Here is a 19,754-nt window from a genome sequence, read left to right as displayed (position 1 = left end):
ACTGGTGAAGCCCTGCTGCAGCGTCTAACCACTTTTCTCCACACGACAAGAGGAGATCTTCATCTGCAAGAGCCTTCTTCCCTTCAGCTGGTGGGGCCAACCAGTTTGCCAATCGCCGTCCTGGACCTTCCTTGGTCGAACCGCCAGTACCCTGTACTCGGAGGACGGATAGCCAGGCACCAGTCCAACCGGACTGCGATTTAAAGGAGCGTACCTTTTATTTGTCGGGCAGCACCGCGGCTGGTTTCATCCCAGGGTAGTGCAGTAACTCAAACCTTCCTCCACGACGAGAGCCTCTCTTCCTCTGCTGGATCCCCCGAACTGCAGGAACTACCAGGAACGACCGCCACTGCAGGAGCCACCTCTTCATTTTAAAGGTACATTGTTCCGCCAGGCCGCCCTTTCTTTGCGGTAGCACTAAAGGTGTTTTAAATCCTTTACCTACCTGTTGGGTTGGCCGCCCCTCTCTCTTAACATTGTCTTTCGCTTTCTGCATCCACCGTTTCAAAATCGTTAACCAAAGACTTGACTGCAGCTACAAGAACATTTTGCTCCAGGGCCCTTGCCCTGTACCACTGACTATGGCACAGGCCTACTGACTCTGGCTACATTTGTTAGATCTGCCTTCTTTAGATTGATTTTCAACTCGAACTGTGTTGGTGCTTCTGCTTCTGCTAACTACCCTTTTCTTCCCCTTTCTAAACCTTGTGAAATGCAATTTTGCTCAGTTTTCATTTTAGTGTATTCTATACTGGTGCACTGTCTTGCTTAAACTGGTTCACAAACTTATGGGAAGAGTTGCTAGGGTATGTAAGAAGCTATGTCTATATAACTTTTGCTTTCCCTCCCTTGTGAGAAATTGTTGGAGAATCCCTTGTGTGTGGTTTTCACTGTGCTGTTTTGCTCAGTTTTCACTCTGGTTCACTTGGTCTACAATTTAACTAGTGTGTATATTTTTCCTTGACTTAATTTTAACTTGCTCGAAGACTGTGATAAATGTGTTTTACTAGAAGTGTATAAAATAAATATATATATACTTTTTAATACAAAGCTTTGGTCAGTGTTTCCTTGTCCCATAGTACTGTAGGCCTAATGTATAAACCCTGAATACTGCTCATCTCCCTCTTGAGATAAATCTGACCGCTCAGCCACAGCTACCATCTAAATCTCTGTGGTACAGACTGATATCAAAGGGGATTTATTGCTCTCACCTGTAGTCTGAATCTTCTGTAGGGCTCCCTAAGGGAACTGCACAGGATTCTGCCTAACAGAGGAGTATTGATCTGGGTGGCCCCGGGGGTCCCGATACAGGTGGAACAAACAATGGGAGATACGGAGAGTAGGACGATATCTCTGGTGGGACAGTGGGAGGGGCAAGACGTCTGTGTGGTGAACTCCTATGCTCTGAATCTGGATGATGAGACCTATTTTCCCTCAGTGATGGAATTAACAAGTAGTCAATGGGCGGGGCTGTATATATGGGGAGGTGGGAATTTTAATTGTGTCCTGGATCCAGAACTTGACCGCACAGGGGGAAGGGACTTAGTAAAACCACTGACACGGGAGGCACTGCGATTAGTAGTGGAGGGATTTGACCTAGTAGAACATTGGAGGGAGGCACATGGATCAGAGAGAAGGTATTCCTTTCATTCAGAGGTGCACGGATAATTTTCCAGACTGGACTACCTATTCGTGGGAAGAGAGAGCTTCCACCAATTCCATTATCTACGCTATTTGGATAGAGCTCTGTTGGATCACTCCCCACTGGTCAACAGGCTGGAGGGCGCACATAACTGCTCCGATATGAGGCTATGGCGAATGAAACAGGGAGTTGCTGGGGGCGTGGCTAACACACAGGCCCTGAGGGAAGCAATCACTTATTTTTTTAACTTAATGAGGGGTCGGTGAGTGATGTGGGAGTACCGTGGGAGGCATTTAAAGTGACACTAAGGGGAGTGTGTATATTTAAGGCGACGGGTCAGACGATCACTAGACGATACTATTAAAAAGCTAGAAGGGGAAATACGGCAACTAGAGGTAGATCTGGAAGGGTGACAGCAAGTAGGGGAAGCATTGGCAGAAAAGCTAGGCACGCACAGGGGGGCCTTAGATTCACTGGAGAGGCTTGATAAGGGGAAATACACGACACAAATTCATGGGGAAGGCGATAAGGCAGGGCGGCTCTTAGCATGGTTGATAAAGCAGGAAAATCCAAGGAGGGTGATCACCCAGATACAGAACCAGACAGGGAGCCTGGTGTTGTCACAACAGGAGATAAATGGGGTCTTCCAGCAGTATTACCAGAAATTGTACCTAACGGAAGGGGATTTTTTCGGATTTTTTCGGATCAAGAAGCCTCAGACTTGCTAGACCTGGTACGCATGCCCAGGCTGGATGGAGAAGACAGGGAAAGTCTGGATCTGCCCATTGAGGAGGGGGAAATACTGGGGCAATAAAGACGATACAGACTAACAAAGCGCGGTGGAATTTTACAGGACGTTTGCAGACCTCTTAGTCCCTCAACTAAAGCGATCTAGGGTCATACACTCCAAGAAGGGTTGCTGCCGGAGTCGATGAGAGAGGTGGTAATTACGGTATAATTTAAAAAAGAGGGGGGCCCGCAGCTATGTACCTCCAACAGGCCAATTACCTTATTGAATGTGGATGCGAAAAATCCTGGGGAAGGTATTGACGACTAGGCTAGCAAAAGTGACTCCTAGCTTAATAGATCCAGACCAATGCAGATTCGTAGGGGGACGTGACACGAGTATGAACTTACGAAGATTACATCACGTCATGGATCTAATCAAGGATTTGCAACGGGAAATGGCATTGGTAGCAATAGACAAGGTCAAAGCCTTTGATTCGCTGGAATGCCCATGGCTATTTAAGGTAGGCGAGGGGATACTGAGATGGCTGTGACTGTTGTATAACACTCCCACAGCTAGGGTGAAGACAGGGGGTGGATCTCGCAAGGATGGAGTCTAGAGCGGGGAACGCGCCAGGGGTGTCCGGTCTCACCTATTTTGTTCGTCCTAGTGCTGGAACCACTGGCAAGATACTTCAGATCATACTTCAGATCATATATTATAGAAACAGGTATTTGGGCGGGGGGGTGTATAAAATGCTAGGGGGACTGTTGTGGCACGGGGGCGCACCAGGTAGCCATACAAACACTGCTTCGCAGACGAGAAGAAGGAGGCCTCAACATGCCAGACTGGGATCTATATTTTATGGCGACACAGTTACAGGCAGTTGCACACTGGCAAACTGAGCCAGGAGGGGAGGTGACAGGACTGTTGGGGTGGATCCAGTCAGAGATGCAGGGAGTATAGCTAGTGTGGGGGACCATAAGGGTAAGGTGGACATAGTGGTCTTTAAAGTGGTATGAAAAGTATGGAGGAAGTTAATAAAAAGAGCACAGGCTAAAGAGTTATACAGCAGGGGACTGCCAATCGGGTTTGATGCCACCATTAAGATGGCACTGCGGAACGTGGGCTTCAAAACATTACAGGAAAGGCATTGCTCCACACTAGGGGATCTCTGTAGGGGTGGCAAATTGCTGACATTCGAGGAATGGAGGCAGACATACCAGGTGACAAGTGGACACTTCCTGGCGTACGCCAAGGTGGTGAGACGCATGGACGCGATCTGGGAAGGTATTCTGGGGGAACCGGCGGAGCACCCACTGATACAAACGTTATTGCAATTGGGAGAAGGTGGGGGTAAAATATCAAGGGTGTATGGAGCACTGCAGACAGCGAGGGTAGACAAAGAACTAGCGATCAAGAGTAAATGGGAACGGGATTCGGGAGCACCTATCCCTGAACAGAAATGGGTACAGATGTGGTAACACATTAAGAAACCATCTAAGAATTCACGATTCCAAGTCACCCAATTTTATTACTTACACAGAGTATACCTGACGCCAGAGAAAGTACACGCGATAAGTCACACAATACCACATACCTACCCATGATGCAGAGGAGATCACGCCGGGTTCTGGCACATGGTTTGGGGTTGCCCAGTGGTAGCTAAATATTGGGTAGAGGTGGTGGACAGAGTAAATGCCGTACTAGGAAGCAGATATGAATGTACCTACGAGGGATGCCTGTGGGGACTTCTGCCGGGGGCAAAGAAGTGCAAAAACCGAAATAGAATTCTGCGAATTCTTCTGACCGTAGCCAAACAGCGGATCGCAATAGAATGGAAGAAGCAGTCTGGTCCTTCAGTGAGACAAAGGGTACACGAGATATGCAGATGTGGCCTGGCCGAAGTAGAATATCTAAACAAACATAGGATCCGTAAGGGTAAAATGCACTAGTGGTGGATTGGGGACAGATGCTGAACGAGCTTGCATCCACACAGGATCTAAATACCCCTTGAACAGATGCAGAGCTGAAAGCGCAAGATGAGGAGGTGTGGAGGGGGTGGACGGGATTAGAGAGAAGGGGTTTCCTGTCTTGCAAAGAATGGGAAAATGAAGGGGAGCTACGGGAAGCTATTGGGAAGGTGTGGCACTCAGGGTTGGGAGGGGGGATTTAGGGGTAGCTGGGGGCAGGGGAAGTTGGGGATGGAGGACGGAGGGTTGGGGAGGGGGCTGTCGATGGGGGGAGTTAGAGGTTAAGGGTTTAGCTGGACGATGGTTGTAAGATGCACATTGAAGCTACAACTGGGATGATCGCCTAGAAGGGGGAGATGAAGGATCACTAATCAGTTTATGGCAAAAAGTGGCCAACAACAAGCAATGTCCTCTTCAGTGGAGGGTGATGCAGTGTCGATCAAGGCAAGGAAGGGGAGGACATGGTGAAATAGGGGAGAAAGAAATCCTCAGATGGGGAAATGACGGGAGAGCCCCCCTCATAGTCTGACCTGAGGTGAATGTGCACTAGGTGATCCAAGGCCCACGATGGAACCCAATGAACTGAGCCTCAGTGGGGCAGCATTTGGTGGTTTCATTGACTCTGAAAGACCAAAGAAATATCGAGGCTTAGTACCACAAATGAAATACGCCAATCACGGGTTGAAAAGATACAAGTATCTTTTATTACTGTACAGTTACAAAGCAAAACAGGTAGCTATCTGGCTCCCAACACCTCACAGTGTGTACCACCAGACACAGTGAGGGGTGAGAGTGCTGGACATCTAAACACAGACATAGTTATACAGTTTTTGCAATATTGACCAGCCTCTCTCCAAGCTAATAATTCACTGGCTAGAGTTTGTGCCTAGTTCATATGACAGATGTTACAATATTATACAAAGGATTAAACAAGTTTACATGTCCAGGAAGTCACAATGATGCTGTTGGTTCTTTGATCCACGGTAAGCCTTATTCCATGAATCGTTACAATGCAGTCCAGCCAGAACACACAATCTGAGTTTGTTTTACATTGTTTCTTTGTTTATTCGAGGATGAGGCTTGTGCGCGCAGACAACACTTGAATGGCAGTTCATATGAAGCACAAGGTTTCTTTGCATTAGTCAAACAGTCTGCTCTTGGTCAGCCTAAACATTAACGAAACTCAAAGGTCGTTCTGCTCGACTGCAATTCAAAAACACAGTCCACCATCTTAGAACATGGAACAAGAGTCAAAATGAAAATGGCGGATGATTCTTAAAATGGCGGTGAAGTTAACCAAAAGTCGGAACATTACAAACACGGTTTTCTGGGTAACGCGAATGGGCTTAGACCAATATTCATAATAAGGAGGTATTATATTATTACGGTTTAACAACATGGATTCACATATGGGCTGCATGACCATGAGAAGGACGTAAGAGGACGACGAGGACAATCTTAACAGTTGTACCATATGCAATGATGCATGTCGAATGTTTATTGTTCTTGCACTGTGCTCGCTTTAAAAAAAAATAAAAAAAATAAAAAAAGAAATGCCCAGGCATCCAGGCCCGGTAGAAAATTAGGGTTAAAGAATAGCGGTGTGCAAGGTGAGGGAAATGTTGTATGTCTATATTGTTTAGCCGCTGAATCCCAAACATCCTCCATTAGGCTCCTATCTTACTCTTGTGAACATTATGGGGACGGTCTGCTTTAGGAAGCCATAAGATTTCACCTAATTGCGGTCATCCCACTGCACGTTCCGTCTGCACCCGACATTTCTCTACATCTACACCCCACCAATACTTTACTATTCAAAGTTGCGCTGTTTGATAACATTTTTGGAAATTAGGAAGACCCAAACCTCCTTTATTAATGGCAGTGGTTAAAACATCATATGCTACCCTAGGGGTTTTGTTATTCCATACATATGCGGAAATAGTTCTATGTTGCGTTTTAAAGAATGGGTCCGGAACTCGGATTGGAAGTGCTTGGAACAAATAGAGTGCCTTAGGAAGAATGGTCATTTTTATCACATTAATTAATCAGAGCCAAGAAATCGTTAATGGGCCCCATTTCTCTAATTGGTTTGTAATAGTTTTCAATAAGGTAGGATAATTGCCTCATATATTCTGGCTAAATCGGGGGTTATAACAACTCCCAGAAGCTTAATTTGATTTTGTGCCCTGCCAAATTGTGTTTGAGCTCGCAGTGAAATTATTTTGTTTGGGGACATAGATATGTTTAAGAATTCTGACTTAGAGAGATTGATTTTTAAGCCTCTTACCGAGCCATATTTCTTCAATTCACGTTCTACAGCCGGTAATGTTGTAACTGGTTCGGATATAGCTAACAATATGTCGTCTGCATAGGCCATAATTTTGTGCCCTATTCCCCCAAATTCTATTCCTTGGATATCTTCCATTTGTCGAACCCTTGCTAGAAAAGGCCCCAGGCCTATGGCGTATAATAATGGTGCTATAGGACAACCCTGTTTAGTCCCTCGTTAAAGAGCTATGGGGTAAGAAAGTTGTCCATTAATCAGTAGACAGGCTATCAGGGATTTATAGTTTACCTTTATTCTCGCTATGAACTGAGGACCGAAGCCCATCTTGGCCATAACCTGAAAGAGGAATGACCACTCGGCCCGGTCAAAGACCTTTTCAGCGCCAAGTGACAGCAAAACACAGAGATTGTCAACTTTTTCTAAAATATGACAGGTACGCCTAATATTATTGTGGGTCTGTCGGTTTTTTATAAAGCCCAATGGATCAGGGTGTATGATTGTGGGGAGTTATCCTTCTAACCCCTTAGCCAGTATTTTAGAGTAGATTTTAGCGTCAAGATTTATAAGTGCGATAGGGTGGTAGGATCCACATCTACCAGGGTCCTTACCAGGTTTTGAAAACAATACTATCTTAGCCTCCTCCATAGTGGGACAAATACAGTCCGACTTTGTAAACGAGTTATATATAAAGGTGCACAAGCGTCAGTATTAGTATCTGCCGGAATGTCTTATAAAATAGAGCAGGAAATCTGTATGGACCTGGAGGTTTATTTGGAGGAAGCAAGTTTATAACCCTTATTACTTCTTCTGGGGTGATATCCTTCTCGAGACATTCCCAGTCTATCATCGCGATCCGGCGGAGGGTAACTGCTTCTAAATACGACACCTGAGATTGTTCATCTGGACATTCTGAGTGGTACAAATTTGAGTAGGAAGTATGAAATTGCTAAATGATTTACAGTGTTTCCGTTACTGTATCCCATTGAGGAAATTGAATCAACTGAATAGTTTGCAATGCTATTTTTTGGCGAAGTTGTCTGGCTAATAAACATTCTGCCCTGTTAGCCTTAACATAATAGAGCTGGCAAAGATACAAAAGGGATTTGTCTGCCCTTTTAGCTTGATGTAAATTTAACTTACCCTTTACTGTTCTGTATGCTTTTTGAACTACAGGGTGAGTCTTTCTTTCCATTTTCCCCATTATTTGCTGAAGTTCTAATTCCAGTTCTATTTCCAATGCCATTTTTTGTTTTCGTCTATAAGCAGCTTCTGCTATAAAGAATCTGCCTATTGTTGCTTTAAACGTGTCCCAAGTTGTATTTGCGGAAGTATTGCGTCTGATTTACTTCAAAGAACTCCGCCAATCTGCTATCAATTTTTCCCTTTATTACCGAGTCCTGCAGTATCTCAAACAGGAATCGCCAGGACCACAACCTCTGGGTAGCCTCTATGATATCTATATCTGTAATCAAAGGTGCATGGTCCGAAAATGTGATTGGCTGACAAGAGATTTGTTGGACCCTGCTGAGAAGAGTTTTTGAAACCCAGGTGTAATCAATACGGGAAAAGGAATGGTGTACTTGTGAATAGTAAGTGTATCCTTTCGTTTACCCCATTAATGCTGGCCATACATCCACCAATGTTAAATTAGCAAATGTTTGTTTTAATATTTTAGAGGGTGCCAGGTGCGTCGAACGGGTAGCGGCACTCCGATCGCGCAGGGGGTCCCAAGCTATATTGAAATCCCCTAACAGTATTATTCCCCCTCGTTAAAGGCTTCCTACAATGTAATAACAGATATATTTTTTAAAAACTCCGGGTCTATATTGGAAGCATAAATTAAAGCCACCGTTAATCTTTTTGGGCCTATTCCCAGAATTGCAAAAACATATCGTCCCTCTTTGTGAATTTTTGTCCTTAACACCTTACAATGGGGATCAGACTTCAATGCTAATAATACCCCAGAGACCTTACCCACGGTTTTTGCCTTTAACACCACCGGATATCATTGAAGGTGAAATTTATATCTATCTGTCAGACAAATATGCGTCTCTTGGAGCGCTACCAAGTCTGGTTGGTGACGCACCAAGAGATCTTCAAGCTTCCTTTGTTTTGCCGGCGTGTTTAGGTCCCTAATATTTAATGTTAAACATTTAAACTGTGCCAGTTCTTGGAATAAATATCAAACCGATAAATTGTGTGTGTTCCGCCATTCCTAAGTTCTGTGAGTTTAGAGAAGATTCTACAGATATATGGCGAAGAAAAAGAGCCCACCAAAATCCTCTTGTAGCCCCGGAATACAGGCATCATTGTTATACAGCATATGCCAACAGCACTACTATGTGCTTTCAGATGCACGTGTTGCAAGGTTGCTGGCCTCTGTCCCTCTGGTTGTTTATTGTATTGATTTCAGTACTGTGTGGGTAAACGTCCTTGATAGTACTTTCCCCACCACCTGCACCGTTCCACTTGAGAAGGCTTAGATGTAAGGCGTGCATCTGTAATACTAGCGGGGGTTGGGGCATGAAGCGAGTGCTGAAAGTGATATTTGTGGGCGTACGGGGCACGCACACAGAAAACTTGCAAACAGGATTGTCCGGGCCCCCACTGTCCATGTGCCTTGATGCGCTGCAATGCCCTAGGGGTATTAGAGATCCGGACTTGCCTGAGTTGCTGCGTCCGCCAAGTGCGATCTTCCCTGTCCCACCAGGGGTGCCTTCAGCCCGTTGCTTGTGTCCGCAATCGCAATGTTGGCGCAGATCACCGCTCAACTGCCCCGCTGCACTGAAGTGGTTGGGGTCTGCCTATCTGCTGATCACAGCTCGCCATACACCGAGGGAGAGGGCCGCTCCACTATTGTTGGAGGAATTGAGCGGAGAACGCTGCACGCACTTCCTCATGGTGCGGTGGCCATCTTGGAATCCCCTACCATAAATATTTTTAGTGCCACCACCAGGTATCGGCCATATCTAATGAAGACCTGCCTGGTGAAACATAGATTCCAACGAAAGCGCAAGAATGAAGACCTCGACACGTTAGATGGATAAATTGCCAAGAAGGGCGCTAAGGTACCTTGTTTTTTATGATCCGCCCTAAGGTGTTGCAGGGAGGGGCACTCATGCATTTTCTCAATGGTATTTACCCAATCGCTTCTAAAAAGTATCCTCTTTCTCTGCATGGATCACCTTTGAGATCCTCAAACGTAGATGATATGTTGGATAACAAATGCTCAGAATAAACACGCACTTCATTTAGCTGTCTGCATTTCCCAGAAAACATAATCACATTCAGATCTTCAAACAAGAAGTTAGGTTCTGGGCACAAAATGTTTGTAGTCACAGCCAATATTTTACATTGTACGCGTGCATGAAGCGATATCACACCCAGCCCATAGCGGATTAGATCTATAGGGACTGATTTGGGAACCTGCAGTATGTTGCACAAAACATGGGCTTCCATATATGGTTATATCTTCAGAAGCTGCAATGGGTATTCATCCAACCCATACAAAATCTTTGGGATGATTTTCTCTTCATAATATTTTACTACTGCTTTGATGGAGTTTGTCCCGTATCTTGCATCCACCATCTTCAGTTAGTTGGTCAGTGGCAGTGTTCTTTCATTCAACCAAGTTTTTTAACCTGGATAGTGATGGATTTGCCAGGGTATGAAAACCCAAATATACTACAGAGTCAACACTCATAACTGGTTCTGAGCCGATATGCCAATTAAACAAACTTTTCGTGCGGCCCTTTGAAAATTGCAAGATGCAGGTTTTTTTTGCATTGATCAGTAATGAATGGTTACTCATATATACTGTAAAGATGCCCAACAACCTCTGCAGACCTATCGGAGTACAGTCAAAGATAACAAAGTTGTCTGCATATGACAACCATAAAGGCTGAGTATTATGTATAGCTGGTGTAATAAAGGACTTTGGAGCCAAAGAGTCCCCAATATCAGAAATATAGAGGTTGAACAGACAAGGGGCAAGAACGCACCCCTGCCTGACTGCTCTATGGGTCAATATTGACCTTGAGAGACCTCCAGCACCATCTAAACGAACATGGACTCCCGAACGTGCATGCAGCCCAATAATCAGTCTCAAGAGACCCATGGGAATTTCCCAATCCTTCAACTTACCACAAATGGCCTCGATTTACAGCATCAAAGGCCGCAGTTAGATCAATCGAGGCCATATCACACAGTCAAAAATTGCATCTGTATTTAGACGCATGCCAGGTTTCACTTTGACTCTGAAACTCACCGGCGTCCACGTCTCGGAAGCAGCGCGCCTTGTTTCTTCTCATGAAGATGGGGATTCTCCACCGGCCCCTTTGACAACCCTGGGCTGGTGCTTCCTGCCAGGGTAACAAGCACTTTTTCCTGGGAAGCACAGGGACCGCTCGCAGATGCGGCTCCCTGCAATCCCTCTGTCTGGCTCCTTGGAGACACGGATCCCTCGCCACTCTGCGAACACTCCTGTGGAGACCTCTGGCCACTCCACACCTTGCTTGCTCTGGGACACCCTTGGACTGGACACAACTTCCCAATGATCTTGAACGCTCACCAACAACCAAGGATCCCCTGCTGTACTCAGCCACGCAGCCTCCCTGTTGTTGTCACTGCTGCTCTTCCTAGTCCCACAGCAACCTCCATAGAGCAAGGGATCCCCTGCTGGAGTCAGCCATTCAGCTAGGAGTCAACACTTTCTGATAGGAGCTCTGCCTTTTATACACCTGGGCATCCCTAACACGCTGCAGGTGCAAGTTCTGGGCTCTACTGGCTTGACTTGCCTGACTTTCATTAGGCCAATCATTGGGACATGCCTGACCTTCAAAGACTGTAGGTTGCATCTTCCTCGTCCCAGAACTATAAGGGGTTTTCTCATAAGAAATCTGCATTACTCTGGAAGGGCTCTTCCTCATCTCAGTCTTTTGGTATTTTGGCAAGGGGAAAAACAGGAACACAGTCACAGTAGCCTACAAAGGCAGAGGGGGGTGGGATGGGTCATTGTTGAAAAAGGGGGGATACCATGTCTTCCTCATTGGCACATTCTCCCCATTCCCCAGAGACCTCCATCCAGGTGATCCTCCCTCACTTGTCCACCCCCAGGGTCGGGATCCACAAGCGATGGCCCTTACCTGGCCACCTGAACAGAGGATCCCCGGGAAATAAGGGTGAGAATGCCATTGGGTTTCTCACACTACCTTCAACCTACATCCAGCATTCACCATACTAGGAGACTTCAACATCTAGTTTGACTCCCCTTCAAACCCACGACCTGCTCTCTCACAGATAACTTTGAAGCTTTCAATCTGACACAACTAATTTCCATGCCCACCCACACCGTAGGCCACACCCTTGATGCGGTTTTCAGCACCACAATAATAATTTCTACTTTGCTTCCACGCACTTTAACATGGGAAGATCACTCAGCAATCTTCTTCTGCTTGCCGCCTTCACCCGGTCCCTAGGCCACGCCTGGCCTCCACCAACCTCTGCCCCGCTCACCCCAGTCTGGAACAAAGTCGTTCTCACTCCCGACCTAGCCAATTCCCTCCTCAACTCACTCCCAGTATTCTTCCTCCAGGAAGGCCCTCCCCCTTCAAACTTTTGAACCATTGACTCTTCAGCAACCTCACGCCCTTCACTCCAACAAACCTACCTTTCAGAGATCAGGCCTCTCCCCCAAATGGTACACCACCCACCTCACATCTCTGAAAACTCTCAAGCACCGTCTGGAACAGACCTGGAGAACCAACCCAAACCCCCTAAACAAAACCTCCTGGCAAGACTAACAAGGCCCCACAGGCCGGAAATTATCAAAGCCAAAAAAGCATTCTATGGGAACATAATCTTGAACACTGGCAACCCAAGCAAGGAATTGCACTGAATCATCTCTGAATTCAAGTCGCCAGGTTGCTCAACCCTCCTCCACTTAACTCCCAATCACTATGCGATGCGTTACACTGCTTGGTGTGAGTCTGTTTTCTCCCAGAGCGGGCTGTCCGTGAGAAAGTTTTTGTGAAGGGAAAGGGGGGTGGGGAGGTAGAGTTTCTATATATCCTACTGGGTAGGATGGGGTAAAGGTGTTGCAGGGGATACCGCGTCTCGCCATCAGGTGTCCCACTTCTACTCCCTGAAGACCCCTCACCCAGGCGATCCTCCCACACTGGGCCACCCCTAGGGTCTGGATCCAAAGGCGATGGCCATGCCCTGGCCACCTGAGAGAGAGACCCCAGTGGACTAGCGGGTGAGACACGTTCTGGTTTCTCACATAACCTTCCCCTATGTGATGTACCCGCATCTGTTTCACAGGGAAACCGGGAAAGGAAATCGACATTCCCCTGGTCTTTACCTTTTTGGTGTTCTACAGTGAAACAGTAGGGTTGCAGGTCTAAGAACCTTTGCATGACTCGAGGGTTAGAGTCCTTTCGTTCACTTATCCATTCTAAAGGTGAGTGATTGGTGACAAGTGTGAACTTCCTTCCTAGAAGATAGTATCTAGATGGGTGATTGCCCACTTGATGGCAAGGGCCTCTAATTCCAATACAGAGTCATTTTCTTCACGTGGGAAGAGTTTTTAGACTAGTGAATAGTATTGGATGTTCTAATAAAACAGAGCTACCTATCTTTGGCTCCCCTCAATCAAGAGATAAACTTAATGCATGTTTCGAATGGATTGTGTCCTCCAACGTATTCTTCATCGTTGACATATGTTGTCCAACTTCGGCTGCTTTGGGAAGCTTTTTTCGGCAGAAGGCGCCCTGCGTCGATGGTGTTGAGTCAATATCCCTCGAAGGCCTCCACCGAGGGTGACATCGAGGGTGACATCATCTGAGGTTATATATATAGCACGCAAAGCACCCTTTGGTCTCAGTTCCGTTTTTCCGCAAATGCGTTTGCTTCGTGAGAAACTAGGCGCGCCTCGTACTTGTACAAGTATTTTCTGTGTTTTTTTTTTTTTCGAAACCTCGGGATGTCTTCGTCTTCTACTCCGTCGATTCGTCGGTCCGGTTTCAAAAATGTAAGATGTCTATCACGGACCCGCATCGGATCTGCCTGTGGTGCCTCGGACAGGGCCACGATACAATTTTGTGTTCCAAGTGTCAGTCCATGACGGGAAAGCCCTTGTGGGAACGAAAGGGGAAACTTCAGGTAGGCAAGAGTTTCCAAACCCCCGAAGACCCGACCGATGTGTCGTGAGACGTCTCACCTTGGGGGAAGAAGGCCAAGCGGTCTAGGTCTAGGAGGGGTCCCCGCCACTCCTCGTCTTCTTCGAGGAAGTTGCGGAGGAGGCACCGCTTGTCGCCTTCCCCGATGTCTTTGGTCAGACGGTTCCCCCACAAGAGTGGCATGCCCGTCCAAGAAGTCGACTCCTGCAGATTGGGAAGTTTTCTGTGTGGAAATGCTCAAGATATTTGAAAAACAGGGTCGTGCTCCAACCGAGCCTTCTGTGGAAGCCGGGAAGAAGAGGTCTGGGTTGAAAACTTGCGTGCCCGGTTGAACGGCGTGATCCCCGTCGAGAGTCCTCGAGACCTCGATTGGAGAAGAAATCAAAGGATCACTCGAGACGGAGAGAGAGGTTCAGGTCGTCGACGTCTTCAAAGCCCTCAAAGTCCTCGACGCCATTGGTGCCTATGACGCCGATCGGATCATCGACCCCTATTAGGCCATCAATGCGATGCCATCGACGCCACGGTCGACATCGACGCCGACATTGTCAACACCTGCTGTGCCAATTTTGCTGGTTCAGCCACTGGTGACCATTGTTCCTCCGAAAACATCACTGGCTAAGACCAAGTCGACACCTTCAACACCATCGTGCCTTTGGGTTCTAGACCAGCGAAGTTGTGTACTCCTTTCCCAAAAAAGGAATTTTTCAGATCTCTGACTTCCATCTTTGAGGAGGAAGAGCGTTCAGATCAGGAAGATGCCCCTTTTGGGCTCCAGTATAGTACCCCAAATGTGCCTGAGTGCCTTATTTCTGAAGAGAGTCAAATGCAAGATCTTTCTGATAGATTGCACAATGCTAGTGGCATTGACACCTCTCCTGAATTGGAGTTCGGAAGGCCAGAACCAGGGGAGCATGCAGACTCCTCACACACACAGCTTATGTCTAAAGTTGTGGAATACTTGGGTTGGTCTAGACCTCCAGTACTTTATTATCAGGATGATTTTACAGACATTCTGGACAAGGGTCCAGTCAGTGATCATGTCTTACCTTTCCATGTGGCACTTCAACTAGTGTGGTCAGGAATTGGGAAACTCTGGAGCCCAATCCAGCAGTTGACAAGAGTCTCACAAAGAAATACCGCCCCTCCAGTAGCGACCCCGGGTACCTGTCCTAACACCCCACTCCCGAGAATCTGGTGGTCCAGGCAGCTACGGCTACCTCGAAACAGGCCGCGTACCCTACAATCCCTCCTGATAGGGATGATAGGTGCATGGATGGATGGGCGAGAAAGGCATTTTCTGCAGGGAGCATGGCATTGAAATCTGCCCTTGCAAAATGTTCGTACACTCTGTGGGAGTGCATTTCAATGGTGGCAGAGCATATTCCCAAAGGGGAGAAAAGGGATGGCTTCCTGGCTATAGTTAAGGAGAGCATCAGCAGGTCCATGGCTACTAGCAATGTAATGCGCAGATTTACGTGGTTGCGAAAGGGCTTGAGTCACTCTTCACCAGTGGGGGGGCTGGCTGTCTCAGCATCTGGAAGAATGGCGAGACATTACTTCTGATGCTTGGGTTTTGGAAACAATAGCCCACGGTTACTGCCTTCCTTTTCTAAAGAAGACCCAGGACAATCCACCGGGGAAACACTCTTTGAAGATTCCGGATCCGGTCCTTGTGCAGGAAATTTTAAACATGCTAGAGAAAGGCGCTATAGGACCGGTGCTGTGGCGGAGAGTAACAAGGGTTGGTATTCCCCATATTTTTGTATTCCCAAAAAGGACAGAGGACTGAGACCCATCTTGGACTTGAGATACTTGAACAAGTTCCTCAGGAAAGACAAATTCAAGATGGTCACTCTTTCTCAGATCCTTCAGGCCCTCCAACTCCAGGATTGGTTGGTGTCATTGGACCTTCAGGATGCTTATTTTCATGTGCCAATCCTTCTCAAGCACTGGAAATGCCTGAGGTTCGCAGTTGGCGGCTCGCAATTTCAGTTTCGGGTCCTGCCATTCGGGTTGACCTCCGCTCGAGGGTTTTCACCAAACTGATGGCAGCGAGTCTCAGGAGGGGGGGTTCATGTCTAACCGTATCTAGAGGATTGGCTGATCAGGGCGCATTCTCCCGGACAAGTCCTGGATCATCTCCATGTTACCTGTCACTTTCTTCACAGACTGGGCTTCTCCCTCAATTACAAGAAGTCCCACATGACACCTTCCCAAAAGCTCCAATACATCGGAGCTGTGCTAGATACATCCTTGGGAAAGAGCTTGCCACCTGAGGTGAGGGCTCGAGACATTCTTCAGATGGTAACAAGGTTTCAGAGTGCCCAGAGTCTTCTGGCCTTTTTTGAGGTTGCTCGGCCTCATGGCATCCTGCATTTTTCTGGTGCCAGAGGCCCGCCTGAGGATGAGATCCCTTCAATGGGCTCTAAGAACACAATGGTCCCAATTCTCAGGAAAGATGTCAGATCGCCTTCAGATTCCAACCAGAGTCTCACAGGATCCTCTGTGGTGGGCCTGCGAGGAGAATATTCTGAAGGGAGAACCTTTTTGGCAACCTTAGCCGGAGATAACGGTAGTGACGGACGCCTCACTCACGGGGTGGGGAGCTCATGCCAACGATATGACCATCATCAGTCATTGGTCTCCATCGGAATCCAAACTACACATCAATCTTTTTGAGCCGAGAGCAATCAGACTAGCACTGAAGGCTTTTCTGCTTTCAGTACGGGGACAAAATGTCCTGATAATGACGGACAACACAGTGGCCATGCTCTATCTCAACAAGAGAGGAGGTGTAGGGTCACTACCTGTGTGCAGAGAGGCAATGCAGCCCTGGTACGGGACTATGTGATATTTCAAAATCATTACATGTACTCAGACTCCAATACAGACAAACAAAACTCCTACCTCTCTCTTCTTTGGGATTGATGTTTCTGTAATCTTTTGAAGTAATGGGAAAATACCTAGAAGCCCCTCCGCAATCCGACTTGGGAGAGTCCGACAGTGGTGAAGCCTCCAGGGAAAAACCCCTTACGGGGTAAAAACCCTGTGAAGGGCTGCTAGAGAGCGTAGTTTCCTGAGGATTGCTCCCTGGAGATGTTTCAGGTGGATAATAATCAGCCCCTTCGGTTGAACTTCCTAATCTCCTCCAAGATCTATAGGTGCTAGGTGCAAGTAGACACAGAGAGGGATTAATGACACGAAGGATAGATGTTACAGACCCAAAGAGAGGATGTTGGCTGATCTCTAAAAGGCTTACCCTAGAAACACCTAAATCAGGCCCGGAAGACCGGAGGGTTAAGTTCCTGGATGTCAGTTTTGGAGAAAACAGGGTGAATAGTTGCGAAGCCTAACAAAGTGTAAAGAATGAAAATTAGACTTAGTCTTTCCCCTCCCAATCCTGATCCTGTTAACTGAGATGGAATGTCACTTAAGCTTACCACCCGAAGGAGACTCTGGAGAGACTAATCCCCTGCTAGTACTGGGAGGAAGTAGGTAGTGTAATGGTCCGTGTAGAGAGATGAATGAATCCTTAAGAAAGGAGATTGTGATGAATGGAAATTACCGGGTAAAGCAAGAGAAATGCCAATGAAGGAAATCTGACTCTATATTAGAGATCGTACCAAGACCTGCGTCCTAATATCCCTGGATGAAGGAGAGTCTCGTAAACACAAGAATTCCTCTGATTCCACAGAAGGCGGAGAAGAAGGCAGAGGATCGGAGCCGCGATCTGATGATTGCCTAAAGCGAACGGTAAAGGGAGTTTCAACAACAAGTGGGAGGGGAGAAACAGACACAGGATAGCCAACTTAGTACTTATACTAACAAGGAAAGAAGTGGAAAGGCAGCGGGTACGAATGCGTACTTACGTCTGCGAAGTTCGGCTGGACTCTGGAATGAGAGTAGCAATGCGCTGATGTGCGGGTGATGGATACGGAAGTACTGCTTGCCAGTTTGGGGGCGTGGCTACAGGCTCTTCCTCATGTGAACCAACGGCTATACCGTTACTTGCCGCAATGTGATTCTCCATGTTGTATGAGTAAAATGGACGTACATCTCGCCCGTTATCCCAAGGTTCGCGTATTCCATGGACCATCACAGTATGCCCGCTTTTAGAGGTGTTCCCCCCCCCCCGGTTTGTCCGGATGTTTCAGATAGAACTGTCTTACAAGTTTGGGAGCATGTACTGCAGCATCGGATTCTGTATTCAACTTTCCGTGATGGTAACGAGAGTCACAAATACCGGAAACTTCATATTCCGGACCAGTAGATGATGCGATGGGATCTGGACATGCGGAAATATGAGGATGGAAAGAACTCCGCTGGTCAGGCTTTAATTGGGATATATGAAAAACTGGATGGATGCGAGACCAGGTCTTGGGTAATCGGAGTTTGAAGGCAGCTGCTCAAATCTTACCCAAAACTCTAAAGGGACCCATGTATCTTGGAGAGAGTTTCGATGGTCGTAAATGCCGAGGCAGAAAGCGAGAAGACAACCATACCCAACCTCCCGGGTTCAGGATTGGAGCTGGGGTATGGTGCCGGTCTGCAAACTTCTTCACCCTCATCTGGGAGTCTTTGAGGGCCTTTTCGGCGGATTGATGTCCCTGACGAATCTGTTGCATTAGATGGTTGACATCTGGGAATTTGCTATCTGTAAGTCCAGTTTTGGGAAAGGACGCTGGATGGAAACCAAAAGTACAGAAAAATGGTGAGGCGTTGATTGTGGAGTGATAGGAGTTATTATATGCGAATTCCGCCATAGGTAATAACTCCAACCAATTGTCTTGGGCCGCGGAAATATAACTCCGCAGATATCCTTCCAGGGTTTGATTTAGTCTCTCTGTTTGGCCATTGGTTTGAGGGTGAAACCCGGAACTCAATGCTTGTGTTATCCCCAAGATCTTACAGATTTGTTTCTAGTACCGAGAAGTGTACTGAGAGCCTCTGTCTGAAATTATAGTTTCTGGAAGCCCATGGAGCGTAAAAATTTGGGTAATAAAGATCCGAGACATTTGAGCGGCCGTGGGAAGACTCCGGAAAGGCTCAAAATGTGCCAATCTTGTGAAGGTGTCAATGGTTACCATTATCGTGGTGTGACCTCCAGATGGAGGGAGATCTACCACAAAGTCTGTAGAAATGATCTGCCAGGGTCTTGTAGGTATCGGCATCCGTACTAAACTCCCGTAAGGAAAGTGTTTAGGCCTTTTCGTCTGAAGACAAATGGGGCAGGATTTGACGTATTGTCGTATGTCTTCTCTCCAGTATGGCCACCAAAAATGACGAGAAATTAACTCTCGTGTAGTAGAGACTCCTCGATGTCCTGCTGTCTTTACATCGTGACCCATCCTCAATACTTCCTTTTGTAGAATCTTGGTAGGTACGTATACCTGTTGATCATGGAAATAAATTCCATCCTTCTTTGTAAAGGACTTTTGTTGGGTTTTTGAAAGTTTGTCTAGTCTGACTCTTCCTGATTGAAGTCTCAAGAGATCCAGGAAATCTGGTGGTTTCCTCAATTCAGCTGCCAGATACGGAAAAATAGGTTCAGATCTAAAAGGTTCAGGAGGAGAGTGATCCTTCCGGGGTAATGCATCTGCCTGCAAATTGTATTTCCCCGGAATAAAGGAAAAGATAATTCCGAAGGGGGAAAAAAAATGAGCCCACCTTGCTTGTCTGCTATTGCAAGTTTGAGCATATTGCAGAATTCTGAGGTTATGGTGATCGGTTCTAACTTCCACAGGGTACTGGGCCCCCAGCAGTAGGTGTCTCCATTCCTCAAATTCCCGTTTTATCGCCAACAATTCTTTTTCCAGCACCGTATAATTCAGCTCAGCAGGTGCTAGGGTCTTTGATAGATATGCGATAAAACGTTCCTGACTCTGATCATCCTTTTGTCGTAATACCGCTCCCAAGGCATATTGGGATGCATCTGTCTCCAAGA

General features: G+C 46.9%; 1 protein-coding gene across 4 annotated transcripts in view; it reads left to right on the top strand.

The window, feature by feature from the left end:
- Nucleotides 1–19,754, top strand: part of TBC1D2 (TBC1 domain family member 2) — a 1,652,487-nt gene that overhangs the window by 814,810 nt on the left and 817,923 nt on the right. The gene's annotated exons all lie outside the window — the stretch shown is intronic.

Source organism: Ambystoma mexicanum, chromosome 6q (genome assembly GCF_040938575.1).
Source record: "Ambystoma mexicanum isolate Mex_15411 chromosome 6q, UKY_AmexF1_1, whole genome shotgun sequence".
Taxonomy (NCBI): domain Eukaryota; kingdom Metazoa; phylum Chordata; class Amphibia; order Caudata; family Ambystomatidae; genus Ambystoma; species Ambystoma mexicanum.
The sequence above is the reverse complement of the archived record's forward strand: the minus strand, read 5'-3'. Positions and strand labels throughout refer to the sequence as shown.